Source organism: Bos mutus, chromosome 16 (assembly GCF_027580195.1).
Source record: "Bos mutus isolate GX-2022 chromosome 16, NWIPB_WYAK_1.1, whole genome shotgun sequence".
NCBI classification, from domain to species: Eukaryota; Metazoa; Chordata; class Mammalia; order Artiodactyla; family Bovidae; genus Bos; species Bos mutus.
The window spans coordinates 34,157,310-34,183,146 of NC_091632.1; the positions used below are offsets into that span (position 1 = coordinate 34,157,310).

Genomic DNA, 25,837 nt, shown 5'->3' on the forward strand with positions numbered 1-25,837 from the left:
GGGCTTGGGTTCAATCCCTGATTCAGGAATTGAGATCCTGCAAGTCTTGAGGGGCAGCCAAAAAACAAGAAAACAAAAAAATTTCCCCCAAAACTTTCAAGTAAAGCTGTCACTCCAGTAGTTCATCACTTAACCCAGCCCACCAATGTGTACATCCTTGAGGCACCCCAGTCAGGGAAGGGTGGACTTAACGTAAGTCAACCTGAGCAACTTACTCTTCTAAATCTATTTCCTACTCTGTAAAATGGGAAGATAATTTTTAGTGGATGTTCTTATGAGGGATAAATGAGGTCCACTGTGAAAGCACTGTAAACCATGCATTGATAAATAACAGGTAGTGTCATCATTGTCTGTTCTGTTTCCTCTGCTGCAGAGTTTCCCAACCATGGTCATCGCACACGGGTGTACTGCAATTAGGTTACAGGTGAAATACAACATAAAGATCCCATGGCTCTTGGGCCTGCCAGCTAGAATAGCCTCTTGGTACACGCAATCCATGGGGAGAGCTCCCCTTGGGATAATCCAAGCAAAGCAGAGTGTGACATCCTGCCTAGCAATCACAAGTAGGCAGAAGGTCAGCAGTATTTGCTGCTTGCCATGTGTTAGCACTTGGACACCAACTTCAGAGGCCAGAGCAGCATAGTGCATTGCTGCACATTACAGAAAGGGTCCAGGGCCCTGCTAGAGGAAGTGAGTTCCAGGGGCCAAGTAGGAGGAGCTCCAACCCAAGGTGGTCAGGGATGGAGGGGCAAGGAGACTTGGAGGACTCCAGCCACAGCAGCTCGAGAGGGCTGACCCAAATCTGTCTTCACATGGTATCAGATATTTCTGTCCATTTTGGGCTGGTGTCCAAGCAGTGTCCAAGCTAACTTCAGGATGGCTGCTTTAACAATGCTTATAGGCAAAGGCTGGTGGCTCAGACAGTAAAGAATCTGCCTGCAATGCAGGAGACCTGAGTTCGATCCATGGGTTAGGAAGATCCCCTGGAGAAGGGAATGGCAACCCACTTCAGTATTCTTGGCTGGAAAATCCCATGGACAGAGGAGCCTGGTGGGCTACAGTCCATGGGGTCGGAAAGAGTTGAACACAACTGAATGACTAAGCACACATAGGCAAGGTTAATGTGAAAAATACTTAACATCTGAGATGGCACAGACATTACCAATCAGAACAGATGCCAGCTAACCATTAACAGTGAATACTAGTACATACTAGGTGGGTATCAACCCTGAAGGAATGTGCTTTAAAACAGAGCTGTGCCATTATTTTTAATATTTATTTATTTGGCTGAGCCAGGCTATAGATGCGGCAGGCTGGATCTTTAGTTCCTGTACATGGGATCTAATTCTCTGACCAAGGATCAAACCAGGCCCCCTGTAACCATCCCCCACTGAACCACCAGGCAAATACCAAGTGTCATTATTTGTAAATGTTTGACATGAAACAGTTTGATTGGATTCAAGATACACTTAATGGAATCACAAGAAATTTCAATTGACAATTTTAACGAAAGAAAATAAGACATTTCTTTAACTATTTTAACTTTTATACATTTTTTAATGTTGAAATTTCATTTAAAATTTTTTTATCTATTTGAGTAATTATTCATGGCTATCAAGAACTTAAAGACATCCTTCTGGAAAAGTTCTGGTCATTATTGCAAGTAGCTATTTTAAGCTTAAAACCTGATACTGAAAAGTTACATTCATGGGTCGGGGGTGGGAAGGAGGCTCAAGAGAGAGGGGATATATATATACATATAAAAAGCCTCTTGATGAAAGTGAAAGAGGAGAGTGAAAAAGTTGGCTTTAAGCTCAACATTCAGAAAACTAAGATCATGGCATCTGGTCCCATCACTTCATGGGAAATAGATGGGGAAACAGTGGAAACAGTGTCAGACTTTATTTTTTGGGGCTCCAAAATCACTGCAGATAGTGATTGCAGCCATGAAATTAAAAGATGCTTACTCCTTGGAAGGAAAGTCATGACCAACCTAAATAGCATATTAAAAAGCAGAGACATTACTTTGCCAACAAAGGTCCATCTAGTCAAGGCTATGGTTTTTCCAGTCAGGTATGGATGTGAGATTTGGACTGTGAAAAAAGCTGAGCACCAAAGAATTGATGCTTTTGAACTGTGGTGTTGGAGAAGACTCTTGAGAGTCCCTTGGACTGCAAGGAGATCCAACCAGTCCATTCTGAAGGAGATCGGTCCTGGGTGTTCACTGGAAGAACTGATGCTAAAGCTGAAACTCCAATACTTTGGCCACCTCATGCGAAGAGCTGACTCATTGGAAAAGACCCTGATGCTGGGAGGGATTGGGGGCAGGAGGAGAAGGGGACAACAGAAGATGAGATGGCTGGATGGCATCACCGACTCAATGGACATGAGTTTGAGTGAACTCCAGGAGTTGGTGATGGACAGGGAGGCCTGGCGTGCTGTGATTCATGGGGTCTCAAAGAGTCAGACACAACTGAGCAACTGAACTGAACTGATAGCTGACTCACATTGCTGTACAGCAAAAACCAACACAATATTGTAAAGCAGTTATCTTCAAATTAAAAATAAATTTTAAAAATAATAAAAATAGTTACATCCAAAAGAAAATTTTTAAATAAAATAAGAGAAAAAATAGTTACATTCACAGAAGAAAGTGAAAATTTGGAATGTATTTTATTTGGAAACTTTATATCAGCTCAACATTTAATGCTGTCCTTAATAATTTTATTTTTCAAATCATCATTATACAGTATGTGTTGTTGTTGTTGTTCAGTCTGTAAGTGATGTCTGGCTCTTTGCAACCCCATGAACTGCGCCACACCAGGCTTCCCTGTCCTTCACTGCCTCCTGGAGCTTGCTCAAACTCATGTCCATTGAATCGGTGATGCCATCCAACCATGTCATCCTCTGTCACCCCCTTCTCCTCCTGCCCTCAATCCTTCCCAGCATCAGGGTCTTTTCCAATGAGTTGGCTCTTCACAGCAGGTGGCCAAAGTATTGGAGCTTCAGCTTCAGTCCTTCCAATGAATATTCAGAATTGTTTTCTTCTAGGAATGACTGGTTTGATCTCCAAAAAATATAATTTTTTTTTTACCAAATCCCATATAGATACCCCTGAATCCCTCCTCCACTTACCTCCCCTTTACCTCAGTGGAACATATAAATTGTATAATTTTCTTTTTTTTTTAATTTTTATTTTGGAGTATATTTGATGAACAATGTTGTATTAGTTTCAAGTGTACAGCAAAGTGATACAGTTATACATATACATGTATCCTTTTTCAAATGCTTTTCCCATTTTGGTTGTTAAAATTGTATAATTTTCTATGTATGCCATGACAGGAAAAAGATTCCAAAGCACTGTTCTAGTAAATTATAAGTTCTGATGTCTCCTTCTTCCTTTTGGCTGGCCTCCAAGGGCAGTGCTTTGTAAAAACCCAGTAATATAATGTATGTTTGGTTTGCTGAGTGACTGACTGAATGACTGAACAGATCTTCTGGAAGCCATAGAAAGCAGCTCTGGGGTGATTAATATTTCAGTCAAAGAACAATCATGGCAGCCAAAGTGTGTAAGAAAAACACCATGTACGTTTGAGCTGCCTGTGTGGATTTCCTTTGGCCTAGCAGATGATGCAAGGGTTACACAGAAGTCCACATTGAACTTGTCTGTGCTTGTGGAGGCTCAGCAATGACCCTGCAGCAACTCCAGCTTCCCGGAGACACCTGGCTGGAGCTTTCTGGGACACGCCACTCACCTTGTTACGTCATCAGCGTTCATCTTGACCATCCTTGTCCTCTGCCTCCAAAGAAAAACACAGATAATTTTGAAAATGTTCAGAATGCTTTTAATAAAATTTGTCCAAATCTCCACTCTTCCCTTTATTTTACCTACATTGTTACACACAACAATGCTTCATGGAATACTTTACAAGTTCACAATGGAGTTACCTCCATTGTTGGAATACAGAAAAGAGTACCTACTATTTGAACACGAGATTGGTTGTTCTATCTCTCTATGCAGCTTCTTGAATGGAAGCTTGATTAATCTGACCACTTTTATCCAGATGTCAAGTAAAGTGGCCCCTCTCTGTCTTTCTAGTCCAAAATGAGGCTCCTAAGGCAAGAGAAGGGGAGACAAAGCAATATATATCTGTTGTGCAGTTTCAAAGTCAAGCCAGGAGAGGGCACAGAAAACTTCCGCTTAGTCATTTAATAGGAGAATTCAGGAAATGGACAGAGCTCTCATTCAATCACTCAATCAGGTAACACATGGCTTAAGTCATTTAGTCAAGCAGGTTTCCTCCGGACACCTCAACAATTTGATAATACAACAGGCTATCTTAATATACTCTTCAGACCGTTTGATTTACTATTGGAGGATAACTGTTTTACAATATTCTGTTACTTTCTGCTGTACAACAAAATGAATCATATAATATGGCTGATTATATATATATATAGCCCCTCTCCCTCTTGAGCTTCCTCCCACCCCCAGCCCCCATCCCACCCTTCTAGGTCATCAGAGATCACTGAGCTGAGCTCCCTGTGCTGTAGAGTCAGCTTGCTGTGCTTGCATGCTCAGCTGTTCAGTCATGTCTGACTCTTTGCATCCACATGGACTGTAGCCCATCAGGCTCCTCTGTCTGTGGGATTTTCCAGGCAAGAATACTGGAGTGTGTTGCCATTTCCTCCTCTAGGGGTTCTTCCTGACCAGGGATCGAACCATGTCTCCTGCATTGGCAGGTGTATTCTTTACCACTGAGCCACTTGGGAAGTTCATTCAGCCACTTCTTGCTAGCTATCTATTTTACACACTGTAGTGTATGTATGTCAAAGCTACTCTCCCAATGCACCATTTGATTTCTGTCTTAAAGAAAATGTTTAGATTTTTTCAAAGCCCCAGCCAGTCTCCAGTGCATTTTTAGATGGCATTCTTCTTTGCCTAAGGAAGTCAGCTGACTCTGAATAGCTCCTCTTCATCTGCAGGGTGGGGGCTGTAAAAGCTAACTAACCTTTTCAGACTTCCTCATGATGATGTAGATCTAAAAGTATATCATCAACCTGGTCCTTAGAGAGAAAGGAACTAAACAAATGCAGGGGCTGATTATTAATTGTAAACTATATACTCTGGGTATATAGATCTGACTCAAGTTATTAGTGAGGCTAAACACTCAATAATTGACGGCTAAAGGGAATTCCAGAAAAACATCTACTTCTGCTTCATTGACTACTCTAAAGCCTTTGACTGTATGGAGTACAACAAACTGTGGAAAATATTTAAAGAGATGGGAATACCAGACCACTTAACCTGCCTCCTGAGAAACCTGTATGCATGTCAAGAAGCAACACTTTAGAACCAGTCATGGAACAACTGAGTGGTTCAGAACTAGGAAAGGAGTAGGACAAGACTGTATATCGTCACCCTGCTTATTTAACTTCCATGCAGAGTACATCATGCAAAATGTCTTGGCTGGATGACTCACAAACTGGAATCAAGATTGTCTGGAGAAACATCAAAAACCTCAGATATGCAGATGACACCACCCTTATGGCAGAAAGCAAAGAGGAACTAAAGAGCCTCTTGATGAGGGTGAAAGACAAGAGTGAAAAAGCTGGCTTAAAACTCAACATTCAAAAAACAAAGACCATGGCATCCAGTCCCATCACTTCATGGCAAGTGAGTGAAGTGAGTAAAAGTCACTCAGTCGTGTCCCTCTTTGTGACTCCATGGACTGTAGCCTGCCAGGCTCCCCTGTTCATGGGATTCTCCAGGCAAGAATACTGGAATGGGTGACTGTTCCCTTCTCCAGGGGATCTTCCCAGCCCAGGGATCAAACCCATGTCTCCCACATTGCAGGCAGATTCTTTACTAGCTAAGCCACCAGGGAAGCTCAAGAATACTGGAGTGGGTAGCCTATCCCTTCTCCAGGGGAACTTCCAGACCTGGGAATCAAACTGAGTTATCGTGCATTGCAGGCAGATGCTTTACCAGCTGAGCTACCCAGGAAGCTCATGGCAAATAGAAGGGAAAAAAGTGGAAATAGTGACAGATTTTATTTTCTTGGGCTCCAAAATCACTGTGGACGGTGACTGCAGCCATGAAATTAAAAGATGCTTGCTCCTTGGAAGGAAAGCTGTGACAAAACTAGACAGTGTATTAAAAAGCAGAGACATCACTTTGCCAACAAAAAGCTATGGTTTTTCCCGTAGTCATGTATGGATATGAGAGTTGGACCATGAAGAAGGCTAAAAGCCAAAGAACTGATGCTTTTTTTTTTAACTGATGCTTTAGAACTGTGGTGCTGGAGAAGACTCTTGAGAGTCCCTTGGACTGCAAGGAGATCAAACCAGTCAATCCTAAAGGAAATCAACCCTGAATATTCATTGGAAGGACTGATGCTGAACCTGAACCTCCAATCCTTTGGCCACCTGATGCGAAGAGCCAACTCATTGGAAAAGACCCTGATGCTGGGAAAGACTGAGGACAGGAGGAGAAGTGGGCAACAGAGGTCGAGATGGTTGGATGGCAACACGGACTCAATGGATAAGAGTTTCAGCAAACTCTGGGAGATAGGGAAGGACAAGGGTAACCCAGTGTGCTGTATTCCACGGTGTCACAAAGAGTTGGACATGACTTAAGGGCTGAACAACAACCAAAGGGACTATAGCTTAAAATTGAGGTTCTAAATTGACACAGAGCTCTAGGACACATGGGAAAATGCTGTTTAGACAAATGTATGAACCAACTCATGCCAGGTAACTCACCCCAGGAGAACATCCTCATATATGTGTTTGGAGGATCAAGATCAATGCTTGAAGTTCAGATGAGATCTCATACAAATAAAGCATGTATGATACAAAATCAGTGTTATGATAAAGTATTCTGTTTCATGATGACTTGCTTTTACATCCTAATTTCCTTCTGAATTCAACATGTGATATATTTTATCTCACTTGTCCTTCCTATTATTCTATAAAATAAATAAGATATATTACTTTATATTTGATAAGGAAAGGGAGGTGGTAAGTCAGTGATGTCACTGTATATTACAAAGCAACTTCCTCCCTAGGATCCTAAATTAGAGATGATCTTATATGTCAAAGGTTTCAGTCAGAGTAGTTGAGAGGGAGGGTGTTTCATCATTTATTGGATAGCTCAGAGGATAAAAGGATTCCCCTGTATTGACATTATTTCCATAGCTTGGAATGGGGCTTGTTTCAGAGCTCCACTTTTGACACTTAAGATCCAGACTCCAAATATTCACTTCATTACTTAAACTTAGTTTCTGGAACAATGTGTGTGTTAGTCGTTCAGTCGTGTCTGACTCTTTGTGACCCACTGAACTGCAGCCTGCCACACTCCTCTGTCCATGGGATCTTCCAGGCAAGGATACTGGAATGGGTTGCAACTAACACACACGCTCACACATACATATAGCTGTTTCACTTTCTGTACAGTAGAAACTAACACAACACTTGTAAAGCAACTATACTCCAATAAAAATTAAAAAAATAAAATAAAAAGTGTCTCTATCCTCCTTTCAAACAATAGAAAAAATTTAATGCCAATTACTCCTCTCTTCTGGAACAATAGCCAGTGGCTAATAATCTGTCCTAGGGAATTCTCTGGTGGTCCAGTGGTTAAGACTCGGTGCTTTCACTGCTGTCCTGGGTTTGATCCCTGGTTGGGGAACTAAGATCCCACAAGCCTTGCGTGTAGCATCTCTCCCCTCCCCCCACCCCCCAAAATTGTCCTAGCCTGGAGTTCAAAAAACAGAACAAGAATTAGAATCAGGCTTTCTGATTTCTAATCTTACAGCCTCCACTGCCCTGTGGATGAGTCAAATGTTTTTTCTTTTGCCCTTTACTTGATTTTCTAATGAAAAAAATGCAATCTTCCTTTTAAAATCTTTTTTTCTTAACACAAAAGGAATGTGTGTGGTACAAAATAAAAGTCCACTATAGTCTACCCTACCCAATCAAGGTTATCTTTCAGTGCATATTAGGCTTTTGAAACTATCAAAACGATTTAGCTTATATAAAGTAGTTGGCAACTTCCTTTTTTAACTTTAAAATGTCTTGGAAATCGTCAAGATAAGTTTTTTTTTAATTTTTTACTTAGGTGTAATTTATGTGCCAAAAAATTCATCTATCTTTAAGTGTATAAATCAATTATTTATTCTATAAACTTGTGCAAACCATACTACAACCCAGATCTAGAACACTTTCATCACCCCCAAAACTTCCCTCATGCCTGTTAATAAGCTTTTTAAAGGGCACATTTTTGCAGATAATTACAATCATAAATAACAAGTCCCAGAAATTTCCATTTTGCCTAGCTTTCATTTGCTACTGGCAGGCAAGAAGAAAATTGCAAAAGCCCATCAACAAATGTTGGAAGAATACACCATAAGCTGATGGACAGCTGTTTGCTCAAAATAGTTTATTCATCCACTCCAGCTTTTACTGAGTGTCAGCCAAGTGCCAGGCTATTGGTTAAGTCTGTAGGAATATAAAAACAAGAGAATAGTTGTCCTCTCCTGGAATCAACTGGATGTGAGTTCAACATTATGCAAGTTAAGAATTTCAGTATTTAATGGGTTTGAGTGATAAAAGTGATAAAATTAGTGTGATATTTGGACTTACATTTCCAGAAATCAGGATGGAGAAACAGGGACCAGACTTAGAGTCCCAGCTACAACAACCAAAAGAGAAATAAACTATGAAGCAATGGCTTTTTTAAATACACTGGACATCAGACCACAAAGGACAGTACTCCCCAAAAAAGGAATAAATGAGATGAGCCCTGGTACTACCCCAGCACTGCCTGAGTTTCCAGGCTACAGAACAGCAAAGGAAAACTGAGGCAGAGCTCAGAGAAGTCCTGAGTCAGGCATACAGACCTGAGTCTAGGGACTGCATGGGACAGAGTAACAGAGAAGGGGGAGCAGTTCAGAGAGAGAGAGAACCCGAGATTTCTTCCAGTGTTCACCCAGATACTGCTTAGTACCTGTACGTTAAGAAAATGACCTAAGGCTGGGAAAAGAACCACTTGAAAGGATTGGAGGGAAAGGTGCCTAACTCTTACAGCCAGCTGGGAATAGTGCCCATTCCCACTAACCAGACTAGAAAAAATCATAATTATGGAAATTCCCTGGTGGCCCAGTGGTTAGGACTTGGGGCCTTCTCTGCTGGATCCTGGGTTTGATCCCTGGTTGGGGAGCTAAGATCCTACAAGTTGCATGGCACTGCCAGAAAACTAAAAGAAAAAAAATCATAATTTATAGGTCACTGGAGGTCTTGCCTCAGGGGAATAATCAGTCCCAGAGTTAACACTGCTCTGTGCCTGTCTAACAAATCTTAAAAGCAAAACCCAAAAGAAACTATTTCTAAAATAACTACACCCCAGAACAAAGTTCAAGTTGTATAGGAATACAAAAATATCCAGCACTGGGAATTCCCTGGCTGGCAGTCCAGTGGTTAGGACACTGCACTTGCACTGCAGGGGGCGTGGGTTGGATCCTTGGCTGGGGAACTAAGATCAGTCCAGGTTTTTTCCCATAAGATCTTACTAAACGAACGTTCTGGCCAACTCAATGTATCTAGCACTGAACTAGGTAAAACGTACAATATCTAGCATCCCAACAAGTATCAAGTATGCAGGGACAGGAGAATGTGATCTATAATGAGGAGACAATCAGTAAAAACTGACTCAGAGATGACACAGATGTTAGAATTAGCAGCAAAGACATTAAAATTGTTATCAGAGCTGTATTTCATATGTTCAAAATGGTAAGTATGAGTAGAGTCATGAGAGCTATAAAAAGATTATAATTGAACTTTTAGAGATGAAAAATTTACAGGGGAGGAATAATTATCTTCTTTATTTTGGATGATTTATATATACAATATAAAATGCAAAAACTTTTCTGTCTCCCTTTTCTAACAAATATGTCATGGTAGTGATCTATATTGAGTGTGCAATCAACCAAAAAATCACCTGATGAACTATGGAATGAGGTTCGTGACATTGTACAGGAGACAGGGATCAAGACCATTCCCATAGAAAAGAAATGCAAAAAAGCAAAATGGCTGTCTGGGGAGGCCTTACAAATAGCTGTGAAAAGAAGAGAAGCGAAAAGCAAAGAAGAAAAGGAAAGATATAAACATCTGAATGCAGAGTTCCAAAGAATAGCGAGAAGAGATAAGAAAGCCTTCTTCAGCTATCACTGCAAAGAAATAGAGGAAAACAACAGAATGGGAAAGACTAGGGATCTCTTCAAGAAAATCAGAGATACCAAAGGAACATTTCACGCAAAGATGAGCTCGATAAAGGACAGAAATGGTATGGACCTAACAGAAGCAGAAGATATTAAGAAGAGGTGGCAAGAATACACAGAAGAACTGTACAAAAAAGATCTTCACGACCCAGATAATCACGATGGTGTGATCACTCACCTCGAGCCAGACATCCTGGAATGTGAAGTCAAGTGGGCCTTAGAAAGCATCACTACGAACAAAGCTAGTGGAGGTGATGGAATTTCAGTTGAGCTATTCCAAATCCTGAGAGATGATGCTGTGAAAGTGCTGCACTCAATATGCCAGCAAATTTGGGAAACTCAGCAGTGGCCACAGGACTGGAAAAGGTCAGTTTTCATTCCAATCCCAAAGAAAGGCAATGCCAAAGAATGCTCAAACTACCACACAATTGCACTCATCTCACACGCTAGTAAAGTAATGCTCAAAATTCTCCAAGCCAGGCTTCAGCAATATGTGAACGGTGAACTTCCTGATGTTCAAGCTGGTTTTAGAAAAGGCAGAGGAACCAGAGATCAAATTGCCAACATCCGCTGGATCATGGAAAAAGCAAGAGAGTTCCAGAAAAACATCTATTTCTGCTTTATTGACTATGCCAAAGCCTTTGACTGTGTGGATCACAATAAACTGTGGAAAATTCTGAAAGAGATGGGAATACCAGACCACCTGATCTGCCTCTTGAGAAATCTGTATGCAGGTCAGGAAGCAACAGTTAGAACTGGACATGGAACAACAGACTGGTTCCAAATAGGAAAAGGAGTACGTCAAGGCTGTATTTTGTCACCCTGTTTATTTAACTTATATGCAGAGTACATCATGAGAAACGCTGGACTGGAAGAACCACAAGCTGGAATCAAGATTGCTGGGAAAAATATCAATAACCTCAGATATGCAGATGACACCACCCTTATGGCAGAAAGTGAAGAGGAACTCAAAAGCCTCTTGATGAAAGTGAAAGTGGAGAGTGAAAAAGTTGGCTTAAAGCTCAACATTCAGAAAACGAAGATCATGGCATCCGGTCCCACCACTTCATGGGAAATAGATGGGGAAACAGTGGAAACAGTGTCAGACTTTATTTTTCTGGGCTCCAAAATCACTACAGATGGTGACTGCAGCCATGAAATTAAAAGACGCTTACTCCTTGGAAGGAAAGTATGACCAACCTAGATAGCATATTCAAAAGCAGAGACATTACTTTGCCAACAAAGGTCCGGCTAGTCAAGGCTATGGTTTTTCCTGTGGTCACGTATGGATGTGAGAGTTGGACTGTGAAGAAGGCTGAGTGCTGAAGAATTGATGCTTTTGAACTGTGGTGTTGGAGAAGACTCTTGAGAGTCCCTTGGACTGCAAGGAGATCCAACCAGTCCATTCTGAAGGAGAAGAGACCTGGGATTTCTTTGGAAGGACTGATGCTAAAGCTGAAACTCCAGTACTTTGGCCACCTCATGTGAAGAGTTGACTCATTGGAAAAGACTCTGATGCTGCGAGGGATTGGGGGCAGGAGGAGAAGGGGACGACAGAGGATGAGATGGCTAGATGGCATCACTGACTCGATGGACGTGAGTCTGAGTGAACTCCGGGAGTTGGTGATGGACAGGGAGGCCTAGGGTGCTGTGATTCATGGGGTCGCAAAGAGTCGGACACGACTGAGTAACAGATCTGATCTGATCTGATCATTTTTCATCCATGAACTCATACCTCTCTTATTTGGTGCATCAAACTCTTTGAAACTTAACGATGGGGTCTATATTTCATCTTGTTCATTTCAATTCATCATTCTAACCTGTCTCTATCTCTGTGAAACTTGTTCCTATCAGCTGACTCAGTGCAATCTCCTCATTCTGTGTCAGCTAAACATTTAATAAGCTTGCTCTCCTTGACTTCATCCAAGTTGCCAATAAAACTGTTCAACGAGGCAGAGTACTTTAGCACAATGTGGAGAGATCTCCTCTGGGTAAACAAGGTACTTTAGTCATCATGCTTTGGGAAAACTACGATTCTCAGATTAAGATCACACTGAATAGGATTAATGGTGATTAAACATTGCTCCCCCCCAAAAAAAATTAGTAAATTTGAAAACAAGTTTGATGAAATAAAGAAAAAATTTTTAAAAAAGGACAGAACATCATTAAGCTATAGGACAAATTGCAGTAGCCTAATTAATACATGTGTACTTGGGAGACTTCAAAGGAGAGACATGGTCAGAGAAGTATATGAAGAAAGACTGGTCAAAAATTTTCCAGCTCAATAAACCCCAAGCACAGAAAACGTTACGGAAACCACAGCACCAAAACCTGAGTCAAAGAACCTACTTGGGACATTCAAATCTTTCATTAGTGACAATATGATTTTCATTAATTTTCACACATATGAAGCCCCATCAGTTCTATAAATCATTGTGTTGCGTTCCTGGATATCTAATTGCTCCTATACCATTTAAAGTTTCTTCACTTTTAACTGAAGCATTAACTGGCTAGTCTTTACTGCTTAGTGTCTCTGTTCAGAACTGCAGATGTGCTCTAATCTGATGAAGCTTTTAACAGAAACAAAGGACTGGGAATGCTTGGTGAGTCAATGGGACGTCCTTCCATGCCAGAAGAAATTTCACCTTCTCTATTTAAAAGTCTTTTTAACAACGAAAAGTTTTTAAATCCTTGGAAGGTCAAACTAAGAAAATACCTGAAATGAGTACTGAATGGAGATTCCATGTAGACTGTCTGCTATTGGTCATTTCCATCCTACGATTTTCTCTTCATATGTAACTAAAAGCTCACAAATGTTATGAAATTGTTGCTTTGGCATAAAATCAGATACAGAAAGGAGGCAATTGTGCCAGTAACTAGAAATAGCAATTACCTAAGACCATTACTCAGAGAAGGCAATGGCACCCCACTCCAGTACTCTTGCCTGGAAAATCCCATGGATGGGGAGCCTGGTAGGCTGCAGTCCATGGGGTCGCTAAGAGTCGGACACGACTGAACGACTTCACTTTCACTTTTCACTTTCATGCATTGGAGAAGGAAATAGCAACCCACTCCAGTGTTCTTGCCTGGAGAATCCCAGGGACAGGGGAGCCTGGTGGGCTGCCGTCTATGGGGTCACACAGAGTCGGACACGACTGAAGTGACTTAGCAATAGCAGTAGCAAGACCATTACTATTCAAACTGTGCATCAGGCCAACAGCATCCTCTGCACTTGGGAGCTTTCAGGACATGCAAAAACTCTCAGGCCCTGCTGCAGACCTGAAGCTTCACTCTATGCATTTTAACAAGATCCCCAAAATGGTTTCTATACACATTCAACCTTGAGAAGGACTGATGTCTGACAAATAGTTTTTCTGGTCATTTTTCCTTAGGCATGACAAAAAAGAAAAAAAAGGTTAGAGAAATCTCCCCATCTTATTCCACAAGTGGATGATTAGAATGAAATAAGTGAAGCCAAGTGCAAATATAAATTAGGTACATATAAACTAGGTACATATGAAATATCAACCTAATTTATATATGGACTGAATTTTAGTTATTTCATTCATATTAGGTATATATGAGATATCATATCATACATATCATCTGTACCTAATATGAAATATCAAAAAAAAATATTCCCCAATGGCTCAGCGGTGAAGAATCCGCCTTCAGTGCAGGAGATGTAGGAGACAGGGGTTCACTTGATTGAACCCATGTCACACAGGAGACATGGGTTCAATTCCTGGGTCAGGAAGATCCCCTGGAGGAGGAAAAGGCAACCCACTCCAGCATTCTCGCCTGGAGAATTCCATGCACAGAGAAGCCTGCTGAGCAACAGTCCATGTCACAAAGAATCAGATACAACTGAGTGAGCGCACAAAACATCAAACTTTCTAATAAGCAGTGAAGTGAAGTGAAGTCGCTCAGTCGTGCAGTGAGGTATATACAAATTCCAAGCACACCACAGTATTTCTGGATTAAAATGCTGAACAGCAAAAAGACTGCCAGTGTTATCAGAAATCTCAAAGGCAAGAGATTCTTTTTTAAAATAAAAGTTAGACATATAAACTTGAAAATTTTGACATATTCAAGTCAAAAGTCAAAAAAATATATATATGGGCTTCCCTGATACCTCAGTTGGTAAAGAATCTGCCTGCAATGCAGGAGACCCCGGTTGGATTCCTGGGTCGGGATGACCCGCTAGAAAAGGGATAATAGGCTACCCACTCCAGCATTTTGGAGCTTCCCTTGTGGCTCAGCTGGTAAAGCATCTGCCCGCAAAGCGGAAGACCTGGGTTCGATCACCTGGTTGGCAAGATCCCCTGGAGAAAGGAAAGACTACCCACTCCAGTATTCTGGCCTGGAGAATTCCACGGACTATACAGTCCATGAGTTCGCAAAGAGTCAGACACGACTGAGTAACTTTCACTTTCATACACACAAACACACTTTTTAAAAAATCGAAATCTGTTATCCTTCACTCCACAAGTACTCAAGAAACAATCATTTCAGGGAAGCAGAGCACACAAAGTTCCAATTTCCCTTTTCTGGCCAAAGCAACAGGCCTAAATCTTCACATAAGCCACAAAGAAAGCTGCAGGAAGCCACGCCTTAGACAACGACCAGGCACTAGTCTCTCAGCTAGTCACTGCCTCAGTCACACCCTTGCTGGAACTAGAGTCTGCGCCGGTTCTCTTAGCCGAGGGGGCACCGAGCCCTAAGGAACCGGAGCCCGCTTGATAGCGGATATTCGGACGCCTGGGTTCAAGCCTCGAAAGCGGAAGGAGGTGGGGGGCGGGGGGCGCCATTTAGGCTCCCGCCGGAGAGAAAGCATCCGTAGCAAAAGACCCTCGCAGGGACTGGCGCGGCGAAGAGACTGAGCCGGGTCTGAAGTTTCCACCGCTACCAGCCAAGCACTGCAAACCAGCCGTGGCTGAGGTCACCTAGCAACGAGGAGCCTGGAGCGCGGACGCCAAGCATTGGTCGGGCGAGTCATGTAATGAGGCACCACTGGCCACTGGGAGATTACGCTGCAGGCACGTGATGCGGCGCCGGCGCCTTTTGCTGGGCTCTGGGACGGCGGGCGTGGAGATGGCGGCAGCAGAGGAGTCTCCTGGGGTTTTAGCCCTGGTCTTGTAGGACATCCTGGCTTTGACTGCCCTGACCGAAGAGAAACGCAACCACCAGTTGAGCCTTTTCTGTAGTAGAGCGATGAAACGGTTCTAAATTACCTGCGTTAGGCTAGTTTGGTCGTGCAGGAGCGTTTCCTCTTAGGTTCGTTAGATGGCTGAAATCTGCCTTCTGTTTAAGACCAGCAAATGTTAGGATGGCAAGAAGTTTCTTGATAAATAAGGGCTGAAAATTAGGGACATAAAGGATATTGAACTGGAAAGCATATTCAATTCTGGTTGAAAGAGATACTGCATCTGGGGCAAGGAGAGTATTTTTTTGGAAGGGGGCGGCGGGGTTGGGGAGATTGTCTTGCCGAAGTAGTTATTGAAAAGGTAGAATTACCTTGTGAGTTTAGAGAACTAAATCAGCTTTTCGTGAGTGAGGAGATTGAACCTAGTTATCCACATGTCAGTTCATGAAGTGTTAAGTCCCCGGCATGCAGATCAGGATGTGTGGACAGCCTTTTCCCAGCCCCCACCCCCCCCCCCCCACTCCACCTTCTCCACCCCTTCCAAAGGCCAGTGAGGCCTGGCAAAACAAAACAAAAACGTTGATTATGAAAGGGACTTGAGAAAATAACAGGGATGGCCCAGGTCTTCTTTTTAAAAACTGCCCAGGAGGTTGTTGGCTATCCTTTCATTGTAATAAATTTGCCTCTAGCAAGCAGAGGGCTTTAAAGTACTTTACCTACTTTACATACTGTAGTCTTTTGAGTCTTCTTTCATACCCCCTATCCAATGCATCAACAAGTCCTGTTGGCTTTACCTTCAAAATGAATTTAGAATCTGATTATCTCCACTTTCCCCTACCTTCACAGCTACCACCCTGGTCAGATCCCCTATGATGTTTCACTTGAGTTATTGCAATAGCTTTCTAACTTGTCTACTCTTGCATTCCTTCACACGTCAGCCAAAGTGATTTTTTTTAACATGCATGTCACAACATGTCACTTCTTTGCCAAACAAGCTCCAGTGGCTTCATGTTTCAGTCAGTAAAAAGCCAAAGTCCTTTTTGGGCTTTCCTTGGTGGTCTAGTGAGGAAGACTCCAAACTCCCAATGCAGGGGCCTGAGTTCAATCCCTGTCAGGAAACTAGATCCCACATGCCTCAATGGAACGTTTAAATGCTGTAACAAAATATCCCACATGCTACAACTAAGACCCTGTTAGGGAAATTAAAATGAAATCTCTTTCAGGCTTCAGAAGCAGGAAAGCAGGTCTTTGGCCTGCCTTGATACTGACCAGATTCCATGTCTGCTTGTAAGCACAGCAAGTCAGGTGGCTTTAGATTTTTAAAAAAGGAATGGGTCTTGGAATTGTCTGGAAAATCTAGTGACTCACAAGGTGAAACAAACAGCATTGTGAAAGAGTTAAAGTAAAACCAGAGTTGCATTTTTGTGCACAAACTGATGATGATATCATTTTGTGGCCTGGGATTATAAGAAGGAGCCCCTCCAAACTGCAGTTTGAGGTCTCACCCATGGAGTGGACATGTCACAACATGTCCTGCCTGGGACCTTTTCCCAGCTGGGACTCCAGATTGCCATTAAGGAGGGACTTCCTAGTGCTGTTCAAGTATGGATGTTGGTCAGCTCAATTTGGTGATATATGTGCTGTTACTTGTTTCTATTGTTCCTGTTTCTCTTCTTTTATTTATTTATTTTTTTGTTTCTCTTCTTTTAATGACTATATTGAAATTAAGCCAAGTAATCCTCTATTATAAAGATTGAAATTTTTTATTGTGTGTAATGATAAATCCTTCAAACTTAAAACTAAAACTTTCAGCAAAACAGCCAAGTAAATAAAAATGAGTGAAAAATTTAAAAAACAAAAGCCAAAGTCCTTTCAATTACCTATCACATGATCTGGTCCCTTGTGCTCCTATCCACTTCTTGGATCCCTTCTTGGGAAGGCACCTCCAAAAGTGCTATTCCTCATGTTTCTTGAACAGGGCAAGTATGCCTCTGTGTTTAGGTCTTTACGCTTCCTATTACCTTAGCTGAATGACACAGGTGTCCACATGATGTATGCTTTCACTTAATTCATCTGCTCAGATGTCACCTTATAAGACCGACTTTCTGTGACCAGAAAGCCTGTGTAAAGTAGCAAAGTGTGCCCCAATTCCCCATTCCCTCCCCAATTCTCCCTATTCACTGCTAGCTTTTTTTGTTGTCTGTAGTACTTATCACCACTTTACACATTCTATATGTTGTCTGCTACCCTCTACTGAATGTAAGCTACATGTGAAAGTGCACTTCATCTTGTTCCCTGCTGTACCACCACTAGTTCCTAGAACAATGTCTGGCATGCAGTAGGGGTTAATAATCCTTTGCTGCAGAAATGAATAAACAGTTTATGTCCAGTAAGGTTCTACTACTGATTATGCTGAGTGGATCAAGGCTGCTTTGATGGCTAAAGGACTTTGGAACATATCCACAGTGTTGCAACTATTCTGACATTGGCAGTGCCCACCCTCAGAATGCTTTGTATCAACTTCGTATCTGACAGTTGGCTCTACACTCTTAGCCATGACACCTAGGATTCCTCCACAATTTTAATGTGGTGTCCTAAGAAGAAAGATACTCACGTTTTTCCTGTAAAACCAAGAGTTTCTTGAAGAGGAAGGAAAAATAGAAAAAAGTAGTTTTAACTGCCAAAGTGAGTACTGAACTAGATATATCAAGGATAGATGAGCAAGGCCCAGCTCATCTGTCAACAGAGTATGTAAAGTAGATTTGTGTCAATCCAGAAGGCTCTTGGGAAAATTGACCTTCCCCAACAAGTTTCCTGAAGCTGAGAAATCTGCAGCTAACAACTTACCCCTGGTTAAAATGCAAATAGCCTAAGAGAGATTATTTTGAGTTTCTGCTGTCACTACTACGTTAGTGAGAATTGGTCTAAATCCTAAATCCTTTCTTAAGAGCAAGTTTTGAAAAGGCAAGTGAAGAAAGCAGGAACACGTGAGAAGTAAGAGAAACAATTGGGGAGAACATTCAGGAGCCAAGGAAGGAGTATAAAGTTGAGCTTGCCAAGGACAAACTTTGGCCTATTTTGTGGCTTTGCCCAGGGCTGAATCTGGTAATCAAAGTACATATTGATCTCTAGATCCAAACCTCTGAGTAGGCAAATTATGGTGCTTGAAATTACAGCCATAATTACCTGAAATGTTTTGATAGCCCAGTGAGTACAAGGTGCATCAGAAAGGAGGAAGAGTTGACCTAGAATGTAGTGGGACTGGAAACGCTATCAGATTTTAGGAAAGATAAGTGGGAAAGGAAGGAGGCATTGCATTATACATATGCACATGATCCCAGCCTAAGAAACAGGAAACCGAAACAGGTTTTGTGCTAATGTAAAATGAGTAGAATGGAGCACCACCATCTGCTATCAACTAACATGCCAGGAAAAATAAGGCAAGACAGGCCTCTCTGAGCAGCCAGGAGCTGATAAGGACAGTAAGGTTATTTTGGGGTTTGTTTTTAAATTAATTCATTGTTTATCTAATTGGCTGCTCTGAGTCTTAGATGCAGCATGTGGGATTTAGTTGAACCTGGGCCCCCTTCATTGGGAGCAAGAGTCTTAGCGACTGGACTATCAGGGAAGTCCCAGGAGGGTAAGTTTTAAAGAGCTTTATTTTTTTTTTTTTAAATGCAACCACCCTCACCAGACACCAAGCTTGTCAGCACCTTGATCTTGGTCTTCCCAACCTCCAGAGCTATGAGAATTAAATGTTCAGTTCAGTTGCACAGTCATGTCCAACTCTTTGTAACCCCATGGACTGCAGCGTGCCAGGCTTCCCTGTCCATCACCAACTCCTAGAGATTGCTCAAACTCATGTCCATCAAGTCAGTGATACCATCCAACCATCTCATCCTCTGTCCCCCGCTTCTCCTCTTGCCTTCGATCTTTCCCAGCATCAGGGTCTTTTCCAATCAGTCAGCTCTTCGCATCAAGTAGCCAAAGTATTGGCATTTCAGGGTCTTTTCCAATGTTTAAGCCAAAAAAAAAAGGCACCCACAACTATTGAAAAAGTACTTACAGTTGCTGCTGCTGCTACGTCGCTTCAGTCGTGTCCGACTCTGACCCCATAGATGGCATGCCATAGACGGCAGCCCACCAGGCTCCCCTGTCCCTGGGATTCTCCAGGCAAGAACACTGGAGTGGGTTGCCATTTCCTTCTCCAATGCATGAAGGTGAAAAGTGAAAGTGAAGTCTCTCAGTCATGTCCGACTCTTCGAGACCCCGTGGACTGTAGCCTACCAGGCTCCTCCATCCATGGGATTTTCCAGGCAAGAGTACTGGAGTGGGGTGCCATCGCCTTCTCCGGTACTTACAGTACTTGGGAGATTTAATCCCTATTGTGTGGAATTTCAAAAATCAACTAAGGTAGATACCTTTACTGATTTGTTATTTCTAGGAGAGAAGAATTAGGCAAGAATCTATTCAATAGTCATAAACAGCAACTTGCTGGCAGTGACAAAACAGTGAGGAAAGTCAGGGTTTTGGAGGACAGCAAGGTGTCCCCACCTTTAAAGTACAGGTACAGCGTTTGTGTTCTATTCAAGTTGTTTTCATTCTTCAAGTTTCTTCCAGTTTGGAGAATCTGCCACTCACTAGCTGAGAGAACTTGGGTAAGTTATTTAAAATTCCCATACCTGTTTCTTCCTTATCCACGAAGTGAGAATGAATACTAATTGTTCCTTTCTCTGAGGGCTTTTAAAAAAAATAACATTTATTTATTTGTCTCTGCAGGGTCTTAGTTGTGGCATATGGGATCTAGTTCCCTGACCAGGGATCTAACCTGGGTCCCCTGCATTGGGAATGAGGAGTCTTAATCACTGGACCCTGATGCTGGGAAAGAGTGAAGGCAGGAGGAGAAGGGGATGACAGAGGCTGAGATGGTTGGATGGCATCACCGACTCAGTGGACATGAGTTTGAGTGAACTCCGGGAGTTGGTGATGGACAGGGAGGCCTGGCGTGCTGCAGTCCATGGTGTCCCAAAGAGTTGGACACGACTGAGCGACTGAACTGAACTGAATCACTGGACCACCAGGGAAGTCCTCTCTGAGGGCTTTTAGAATGATAAAAAGAGGTCTCACAAGCAGCAGTGTAAAAAATAATGGTTAAAACTGTGGACTGCAGCCTTCCCTGGTGATCCAGTGATTAAGACTTGGCCTTCCAATGCCGAGAGTATGGGTTTGATCCCTGGTGAGGGAGCTAAGATCCCACATGCCTCACAGCCAGAAAACCAAAACATAAAACAGAAGCAATATTGTAACAAATTTAATAAAGACTTTAAAAATGGTCTCCATCAGTTCAGTTCAAAAAAACACTGATTACCCAAATCAGATTGCCTGGCTTTGGAGCAGCCATTTACTATTTGTGTGTACTTGGGCAAGTGACTGTCCTCTCTCTGCCTCAGTTTCTTCATTTGTAAAATGGAGGTAATACCTCAAAGGATTTTTGTGAGGATTAAATGACTCAACCCACATAGCACACTTAGACAAGTGTCTGGCACAAAATGAGCATTTGGTAAGTTTCAATCATTTGCAAGGGTCTAAAGGTTCATCTAATCAAGGCTATGGTTTTTCCTGTGGTCATGTATGGATGTAAGAGTTGGACTGTGAAGAAGGCTGAGTGCCGAAGAATTGATGCTTTTGAACTGTGGTGTTGGAGAAGACTCTTGAGAGTCCCTTGGACTGCAAGGACATCCAACCAGTCCATTCTGAAGGAGATCAGCCCTGGGATTTCTTTGGAAGGAATGATGCTAAAGCTGAAACTCCAGTACTTTGGCCACCTCATGCGAAGAGTTGACTCATTGGAAAAGACTCTGATGCTGGGAGGGATTGGGGGCAGGAGGAGAAGGGGACGACAGAGGATGAGATGGCTGGATGGCATCACTGACTCGATGGACGTGAGTCTGGGTGAACTCCGGGAGTTGGTGATGGACAGGGAGACCTGGAGTGCTGTGATTCATGGGGTCGCAAAGAGTCGGACATGACTGAGCGACTGAACTGAACTGAACTGACTCACAGCAATGATCATGGGACTTCTTGGTAGCCCTGCTTGTCTAGGCCTTGTCCACACTACTCCATCCTACCTTAGAATTCAGAACCAGAGATGTATGAAGCTATTTTCAGGCACAAGTAGCAGAGGTGCAAAGTCCATCTCAAAGAGCAGAGTGAGAGAAGTGGGAGGAGTCAGATTCCAGGGGACAACTGAGCAGAGTCCAAAAGGGGTGAGACCCAAGAGGGAAAGGAGCTAATTGGTGAAAAGCTGTGGGCTTATATTGGTTAGGATTCTTTCGGTTGCAAATTTTGAAGAACAAAATGGTTCAGGGATAAATGTATCCACTCAAATGCCCATCAGTCACAGAATGGATAAATGGTGGTATAGTCCTCAAACAAAATGTTATACAGCAATGAGAATGTACAAGCTATAATTATATGCAATGATGTGGACAAAACCCACTTAATGCTGCGTGAAAGGCACACCCAAGACTACATGCTGTGTGAGTCCACTTACTTGTGGTAGAAAAACAAGCAAACTAAAACTATGTTGTTAAAAATCAGGATACTGGTTACACTTGGAGCCGGTAGAGATGTTACAGGGAACACTGGACTGAAACTGCCCACCCTGTCCAGGCACCATAGTAATAATTTGCATGAGTTGTTTTATAACAGGAGGTCCTAGTAAGGAGCCTTCCCTGGTGGCTCAAAAGGTAAAGAAACTGCCTTCAATGTGGGAGACCTGGGTTTGATCCCTGGGTTGGGAAGATCCCCTGGAGGAGGGCATGGCAACCCACTCTAGTATTCCTACCTGGAGAATCCCCATGAACAGAAGTGCTTGGCAAGCTACAGTCCATGAGGTAAGGAACACAGAACTAACAAGGCACCACCAACTGGAAGAACTCGGGAAAGGTCAAAAGGAGACACCACATGTCCTATCAAACTCCCAAAATCCTCCTTGCTGGAATCTATCTTGGCTGAACAGAGAGAGCACCACAAGGAAGGACCCTGAGTCAGAGCGATTGGCCAGAGACACTCAATTTTCCTGGCCTTTTCCTGCATCTGTGTGACACAGTTCCAACCAGATGTAAGCAAAAACCTGCAGGGGGTACTTCTGGACAAGCCCTTGCTTGAACAAGAAAAAAATGCACGGAGTGGAGGCAGTGAGCCATAACATGACCCTCAGGGAAAGGCAAAAAGTCTGCAGAAATACTAGCCCTTGTACTCCCCAGGTCGGTAAGTGCCCAATATGCTACTGGAGATCAGTGGAGAAATAACTCCAAAAAGAATGGAGTCAGTTATGGGTGTGACTGGTGATGGAAGTCAAGTCCAATGCTGTAAAGAGCAATATTGCATAGGAAGCTGGAATCTTAGGTCCATGAATCAAGGCAAATTGAAAGTGGTCAAACAGGAGATGGCAAGAGTGAACATTGACATTTTAGGAATCAGCAAACTAAAATTGACTGGAATGGGTGAATTTAACTCAGAAAACCATTGTATATACTACTATGGACAAGAATCCCTTAGAAGAAATGGAGTAGCCATCATAGTCAACAAGAGTCCGAAATGCAGTACGTGGATGCAATCTCAAAAATGACAGAATGATTTCTGTTCTTTCCAAGGCAAACCATTCAATATCACAGTAATCCAAGTCTATGCCCCTACCAGTAATGCTGAAGAAGCTGAAGCTGAACGGGTCTATGAAGACCTACCAGACCTTCTAGAATTAACACCCAAAAAAGATGTCCTTTTCATTATAGGGGACTGGAATGCAAAAGTAGGAAGTCAAGAAATACCTGGAGTGACAGGCAAATTTGGCCTTGGAGTACAGAGTGAAGCAGGGCAAAGGCTAATAGAGTTCTGCCAAGGGAACGCACTGGTCATAGCAAACACCCTCTTCCAACAACAAAAGAGAAGACTCTACACATGGACATCACCAGATGGTCAACACCGAAACCAGATTGATTATATTCTTTGCAGCCAAAGATGGAGAAGCTCTATACAGTCAGCAAAAACAAGACCGGGAGCTGACTGTGACTCAGGTCATGAACTCCTTATTGCCAAATTCAGATTTAAATTGAAGAAAGTAAGGAAAACCACTAGACCATTCGGGTATAACCAGAATAAATCTCCTATGATTAAACAGTGGAAGTGAAAAATAGATTCAAGGGATTAGACCTGATAGAGTGCCTGAAGAACTATGGACAGAGGTTCATGACATTGTACAGGAGGCAGGGATCAAGACCATCCCCAAGAAAAGGAAATGCAAAAAGGCAAATTGGCTGTCTGAGGAGGCCTTACAAATAGCTGTGAAAAGAAGAGAAGCAAAAGGCAGAGGAGAAAAGGAAAGATATACCCATTAGAATGCAGAGTTCCAAAGAAAAGCAAGGAGAGATAGGAAAGCCTTCCTCAGCAATCAATGCAAAAAAATAGAGGAAAACAACAGAATGGGAAAGACTAGAGATCTCTTCAAGAAAATTAGAGATACCAAGGGAACATTTCATGTAAAGATGGGCACAATAAAGGACAGAAATGGTATAGACCTAACAGAATCAGAAGATATTAAGAAGAGGTGGCAAGAATACACAGAAGAATTATACAAAAAAGATCTTCATGGCTCAGATAATCACGATGGTGTGATCACTCACCTAGAGCCAGACATCCTGGAATGTGGAGTCAAGTGGGCCTTAGGAAGCATCACCATGAACAAAGCTAGTGGAGGTTATGGAATTCCAGTGGAGCTATTTCAAATCCTAAAAGATGATGCTGTGAAAGTGCTGCACTCAATATGCCAGCAAATTTGGAAAACTCAGCAGTGGCCACAGGACTTTCTGGAAAAGGTCAGTTTTCATTTCAATTCCAAAGGAAGGCAATGCCAAAGAATGCTCAAACTACCACACAATTGCATTCAACTCACACCCTAGCAAAGTAATGTTCAAAATTTTCCAAGTCAGGCTTCAACAGTTCGTGAACCATGAACTTCCAGATGTTCAAGCTGGGTTTAGAAAAGGCAGAGGAACCAGAGATTAAATTGCCAACATCCATTGGATCATCAAAAAAGCAAGCGAGTTCCAGAAAAACATCTATTTCTGCTTTATTGACTATGCCAAAGCCTTTGACTGTGTGGATCACAACAAACTGTGGAAAATTCTTCAAGAGATGGGAATGCCAGACCACTTGACCTGTCTCTGGAGAAATCTGTATGCAGGTCAGGAAGCAACAGGTAGAACTGGACATGGAACAACAGACTGGTTCCAAATCAGGAAAGGAATAGGTCAAGGCTGTATATTGTCACCCTGCTTATTTTACTTATATGCAGAGTACATCATGAGAAACGCTGGGCTGGATGAAGCACAAGCTGGAATCAAGATGGCCAGGAGAAATAACAATAACCTCAGATATGCAGATGATATGGCTCAGAGGTGAAAGCATCTGCCTGCAAGGTAGGAGACCAGGGTTCAATCCCTGGGTCAGGAAGATCCCCTGGAGAAGGAAATGGCAACCCACTCCAGTATTCTTGCCTGGAGAATCCCATGGACGGAGGAGCCTGGTAGGTTACAGTCCATGGGGTCACAAAGAGTCAGACACGACTGACCGACTTCATTTTCACTTTCACCACCCTTATGGCAGAAAGTGAAGAAGAACTAAAGAGCCTCTTGATGAAGCTGAAAAAGTTGGCTTAAAACTCAACATTCAGAAAACTAAGATCATAGCATCTGGTCCCATCACTTCATGGCAAATAGATGGGGAAACAATGGAAACAGCAGTAGCTGATAAGTACCAGTCTTCTTCACCCCACCCACTTCTTCCACCTTCTGTCTTTATTTTCCACAGATAACCGTCCTCCTCCTTTACAGAGAACCATCTATAGTTGGTCTTTCGCTTACTTTCTTACCCCCCAATCTATCCACACTTACCAGCATCCATAGCTATCTTGATCCCTCTTCCCTTTCTTTAAAATAGAAGAGCGTGTTCCTACTCCCTGGGGAGTGGTGGGGTAAATGGGGAGATGCCAATCTTACATACATTGTGTCTTCCTCTTTCTGTTTCGGTATTCTGACTCATCCTCATGTTTTGGGCTTCTACTTCTCATCAGTTACGTGGCCTTAAATAGGCCATTAAAGTAGCACATATTTTATCCGGTGGATTCTAAGCTGTGCCCAATAAAGTTACTGCAGTGGTGCTCGGATTTGCCAGCGAGAGACAGTCCTGGTGAATAGAAGGAAAACTATTCACGAGGCAGGGAGACGGAGCCTAGGAGGAACTGAAAGTCAGTGTGGCAGGAGGGAAGAATGCAGAAGGGGCTCAGGAGGCAGGGCTGCAGAGGAAGGCAGGGGCCAGTGAGCTGGGGTCCTATACACTAGATAGGGTAATA

The 25,837-nt window shown here is 42.6% G+C and overlaps 1 long non-coding RNA gene across 1 annotated transcript; it reads right to left on the reverse strand.

The window, feature by feature from the left end:
* Nucleotides 1-2,769: 2,769 nt before the first annotated feature.
* On the reverse strand, nt 2,770-25,654 carry LOC138991254 (uncharacterized). The gene is made up of 3 exons (XR_011467228.1): nt 25,380-25,654; nt 3,756-3,800; nt 2,770-3,017 (listed from the first exon to the last, which is right to left on the reverse strand). It is a non-coding gene; the product is annotated as an uncharacterized lncRNA (long non-coding RNA).
* Nucleotides 25,655-25,837: the final 183 nt, after the last annotated feature.